Source organism: Chenopodium quinoa, unplaced genomic scaffold, assembly GCF_001683475.1.
Source record: "Chenopodium quinoa cultivar QQ74 unplaced genomic scaffold, ASM168347v1, whole genome shotgun sequence".
In the NCBI taxonomy this organism is placed as follows: Eukaryota; Viridiplantae; Streptophyta; class Magnoliopsida; order Caryophyllales; family Amaranthaceae; genus Chenopodium; species Chenopodium quinoa.
The window spans coordinates 1,267,260-1,273,259 of NW_018745105.1; positions in this window are offsets into that span (position 1 = coordinate 1,267,260).

A 6,000-nucleotide genomic window follows, 5' to 3' on the forward strand; every position below is an offset into this window, starting at 1 on the left:
CATTTACATGTTGAAGGTGATAAAATACGCCAACATGTCACAAACTTCATTAAGTTCCTTGATTGTCAACTGACCATCCTTTTGGACCTTGCAAAACTTGAAATACAAAAAAATTATGTTAGAATTAATTAATTAGGCAAAACAATATGTATTTTATCAAATATGACCTATATTACTTCTATTTAGCCCATTTCCTACATTTCTTATAAAATGAACTATTTTTTTCTCATAACATGTCTATGTCACCTAGTTTTATGTGTCTTAGCCCTAAAATTGAATGAAAAAATTATTTTATTAAGGTTTAAGACGCTTTTTACTCAAAATGGCCCAAATATGGCCTATATGACTTTACTTTGCTCATTTCTTACATTTCTTATTAAATGAACTTTATTTTATCTCATAACATGTCAATATTATGTAGTTATAGGTTTCTAAGGAAAGAAATCACATCAAAAGAGCATATTAACACAAAATGGCCCAATTATGGCCCATATGACTTCTATTCAGCCTATTTTCTACACTTGTCAAATTACCTTTTTATTTCTTATAACATGTTAATGTTGGGTAATATTAGGTGTCTAAGGCTAGAAATCACATCAATATAGCATTTCATTAATTTTAACAACGCATTTTACTCAAAATGGCCCAAATATGGCCTATATGACTTCTATGTAGCGAATTTCCTACCAACTAATGAACTATTTCTTTCTCATAACATTTCAATGTCACCTAGTTTTGGGTCTAAGCCATAAAAATTAATCAAAAGAGCATTTTATTAAGGTTTAAGACGCTTTTTACTAAAAATGGCCCGAATATGGCCTATATGACTTTACTTTGCCCATTTCCTACAATTCTTATCAAATGAACTTTATTTATCTCATAACATATCAATATTATCTATTTATAGGTGTATAAGGAATGAATTCACATCAAAAGAGCATATTTACACAAAATGGCCCAAATATGGCCCATATGACTTATATTCAGCCCATTTTCTACCTTTCTTGTCAAATGACCTTTTTATTTCTCATAACACGTTAGTGTTGGGTAATATTAGGTGTTTAAGACTAGAAATCACATCAATATAGCATTTCATTAAGTTTAACAACGCATTTTACTCAAAATGGCCCAAATATGGCCTATATGACTTCTATGTAGCCCATTTCCTACATTACTTATCAAATGAATTATTTCTTTCTCATAAAATTTCAATTTCACCTAGTTTTATGTGTCTAAGCCCTAAAATTGAATCAAAAGAGCATTTTATTAAGGTTTAAGACGCTTTTTACTCAAAATGGCCTGAATATGGCCTATATGACTTTACTTTGCCCATTTCCTACAATTCGTATCAAATGAACTTTATTTATCTCATAAAATATCAATATTATCTAGTTATAGGTGTATAAGGAATGAAATCCCATCAAAAGAGCATATTTACACAAAATGGCCCAAATATGGCCCAGATGACTTCTGTTCAGCCCATTTTCTACCTTTCTTGTCAAATGACCTTTTTATTTCTCATAACATGTCAATATTGGGTAATATTAGGTGTCTAAGGCTAGAAATCACATCAACATAGCATTTAATTAAGTTTTAGTTTTTACCTCATCAAGATGTTGACTTGCCGTACAATGAGTCACTTTGTCAAGCATAAATCTCAACACATACAAAGCACAATCAAGTCCATTTTCTTGTTGTGCGCACTAGCATATGACAAACAAATCACATCAGTGAATCATGCAAAGGAAATTCGCAAGTATTTACTAACATAGATTTTGAATATAATCACAATATCATGTAAATTACCAACGGTGACTACCATGTTGGACCCTGTGGAGCACGACAATGTAGCTTTTTGATAACACTGTAGTAAATAAAGTACATTCAAATTTGATTAGTCGTTTGACTACTAAATCAGTTATTATTAGCAATAATCATCACTAGGTAGCTATATATATTTACTTTTGCAATATAGACTTCACGAGCCACTTCTCCGATGATCGAGCTGAATCAAGGTGATAAATTGTGTTATTGGAATTACAAATCACCATGAGGCTCCAATGCTCCCTACATAAGTTCACAATAGAAAGAAAATTAATATTTAGGAGTCAACATATAATGAGGCCAAATTGAATGAATTTGACATGGTTAGACTTACTCTTTATAACATGGGGCGAATATGAACTTGTCTCCCGCACGCGCTTATTCCCTGATACTCTGCTCAACATAGTACAACACGTCATGGGGGTTTCCTATGATTCTAGTAGTGGATAACTGCTCGGGGCATAACCACCCAACTTTACAAGGAGAATCAGTTTCAGTTTAGTGCTCCTGTAGTGCTCTGCGTGCATGGACATTAAATAATTAATCACATGTAGGATAATCACCATAAATATGAATAAATTGAAAAAAGTGTAGATTATGTTGGCATTTAAGTACCTCATGAATTTTTAAATGAGGGAAATGTTAAGCTTTGCACCACTTAGAAATTCCTTCACATCTTCTTTGCTGATCCATGCAACTGCATCCTCATCATAGTGGAACATTGCCTTTGGAAGTGCAGCTTCCATGAGATCGACCAAATGACAAGCACGGTTATGAAGAAAAGTTATGTCAGAAGAGAGCGATTAAAGAACAATGTCTTCAACTAGTGGAGTAGGTTGCATGGGTGAACCTTTCGAAGAGTGCAACTTTGATGCTTGTTCACTCTTGAAGCTTTGTTCACTTAGCTTCTTCTTAGGTTGAACAATGTTTTTAGGCTTCTCCACCCTCTTTCTCTTTGAAGTTTTGTTTCCATGCGAAATCTGAAATAGTATGAGAAAGAATAAGTTTATAAGTTGAGAAATGAAGAAAATAGGCATATTATAAGTTATTTTGGCTTAAAATGGTTTTATTTTGATGAAATGGACCCATTCACTTAGAAATTAGCTTATTTTATGTAATTTCAACACACAATCACTTATAAATATGTAATTATGAGATGGTTTGAGAAATAATTAGCTTATAAGTTGAGAAATGAATAAAATATGCAAGTGAGAAGCCATTTCGGCTCAAAATGGCTTTATTTTGATGAAATGGACCGAAAAACTTAGAACTTAGCTTCTTTTATGTCATTTTAAGTCACAATCACTTATAAATATGTAATTATGGGATGGTTTTAGAAATAATAAGTTTATAAGTTGAGAAATCAAGAAAAGAGGCATGTAAGAAGCCAATTTGGGTCAAAATGGCTTTATTTTGATGAAATGGGCCCAAAAACTTAGAACTTTGCTTCTTTTATGTAATTTAAACTCACAATCACTTATAAATATTTAATTATGATATGTTTTTAGAAATAATAAGTTTATAAGTTAAGAAATGAAAAAAAGAGGCATGTAAGTAGCTAATTTGGGTCAAAATGGCTTTATTTTGATGAAATGGCCCCAAAAACTTATGACTTTGCTTCTTTTATGTAATTTCAACTCAAAATCACTTATAAATATGTAATTATGAGATGTTTTGAGAATGAATAAGTTTATAAGTTTAGAAATGAAGAAAATAGGCAAGTGAGAAGCCATTTCGGCTCAAAATGGCTTTATTCTGAAGAAATGGGCCCAAAAATTTATAACTTTGCTTATTGTATGTAATTTCAACTCACAATCACTTATCAATATGTAACTATGAGTTGGTTTGAGAATGAATAAGTTTATAAGTTGAGAAATGAAGAAAATAGGCAAGTGAGAAGCCATTTCGGCCCAAAAACTTAGAAATTAGCTTCTTTTACGTCATTTCAACCATATTAACTTATAAATATGTAATTATGAGATGGCTTGAGAAAGAATAAGTCCATAAATTGAGAAATGAAGAAAATAGGCATGTGAGAAACCATTACGGCTCTGAATGGGTTTATTTTGATGAAATGGACCCAAAAACTTAGAACTTTGCTTCTTTTATGTAAATTTAAGTCAGAATCATTTATAAATATGTAATTATGAGATGGTTTGAGAAAGAATAAGTTTATAAGTTGATAATTGAAGAAAATAGGCAAGTGAGAAGCCGTTTTAGAAAGAAATTGCTTCATTTTGATCAAATGGAGCAAAAAAAATAAAAATTAGCTTCTTTTATGTAATTTCAAGTCACATTCACTTATAAATATGTAATTATGATATGGTTTGAGAAAGAATAAGTTCATAAATTGAGAAATGAAGAAAATAGGCACGTAAGAAGCCATTTCGCCGAGTAAGTTGAGAAAAAAAAATTTTGGCTCAAATTTTTTTTTAAAAAATATGAAACTTCCGCCGAAGCCAGAACACCCGAGGGTGCCGCCCCTGCTGCTGGAACAGCAAAGGCAGCCCCCGCTAAGGCCGTAGCTGCCCCGGCAGCCGCCTGCCGAGGCTGCAGTAGCTTAGGCAGGTTGTTGCCAAGGCTGCAACTGCCTGGCAGCCGCCTACTGAGGCTGCAGCGGCCTAGGCAGGGGCTTTCGAGGCTGCAGCAGCCTAGGCAGGGGGCTGCCGAGGCTGCAGCATCCCCGGCAGCGGCTGCTTGGGGTGCAGCTTGAGATGTCAGTTACGTAGAACACTAGCTTAGCTTGAAATGCAAGGATAAATGGTTCTGCACTATCATTCAAGTGGTGAAGATCTACAAGAGTAAAGTCCTCATATTTGACGTTACACCGGATATTATCAACCCACTTACACTTGAAAAGAGAAACCGTGAAGTCATAATAATCAAGCTCCCATATTTCTTGAATTCGACCATAGTATGACAACTCTGCATCAACAGGTGATTTATCCTTAGCACTTGCAAACTGCCTTGACGATGCCAAAAGCGTTACACCACTATTTTGGGTGGAGGAAGATTTCAAATCACGACCCTCGGTCCAAAAAGTGTACCCATTGATGTCATATCCCTCAAATGAACGAACATCATTCCTAAGACCGTACGCAAGCCACCGTACTATATCGGTCACATTTGTATCATCCAATCGACTCATTACTCGATCACGAAACCAATTAACAAACCTCTTATTATGCAACGGCATAAGTGCCCTTTCACCTTTCGATGGAAATTCGTCACACAAACTAACCATGTGCTCGTCTAAATATGGGTGCACATCTGAAACATGGTGCAACACATTAAGGTGTGCTTGTAAGAACTGATCTCGGTCAGGTGACATTCGTTTCGACCCAATTGTGTTATGACCATCAAGTCTACCTTCATGTCGAGAAGTAGGAAGACCAATAGGTTGAGCAAGGGCTATGTAGTCCGCCATAAAGTTACCTATCTCCTCACCCACGGTCCCTTGCATCATACTTCCTTCAGGATGAGCCCTGTTCCGTAATTTATCTTGTAATGTACCCATGTGTCTTTCAAAAGGGTAGCACCACCTCATGAACACTGGACCGTATAACTTAATCTCATGCACCAAATGAAGAACTAGATGAACCATTATATTAAAAAATGAGGGTGGGAAATACATCTCAAATTTGCACAAAGTCACAACCACATCTGCTTGCAAAGCATCTACTGTACAAGGATCAAGCACATTGCTACAAATTGTATTGAAATACGAACAAAGGCTTGTAATCGCTTCCCTCAAGTGCTTCGGTAGAATACCACGGATTGCAATCAGTAGGAATACATGCATTATAATGTGACAGTCATGGGATTTCATACTTGTCAGCTTCAATTTTCCATTTAAGGTCAAATATTTTCATGTTAGATGAGTACCCTAATGGAACCTTAATGCCATACAGACATACACAAAACATATGTTTCTCTACCCTTGACAATGTATAGCAAGCCGGGGGTAAATAATTCTTTTCATTCTTCCTTTTACCCTCAACTTTCTTCTTTGACGCATCTTTGGCCTTTCCCTTTCCCTTGCTCTTCTCCTTCCCTTTTTTCGAAACATTTTCATCATCTTTTCTCAGTTCCTTCCCCTTTCTAACCTTTTCTTGAGGCCACAATTCTTGATGAATCCCCATCTCTTTCAAATCTGACCGTGCACCCTTTCCGTCC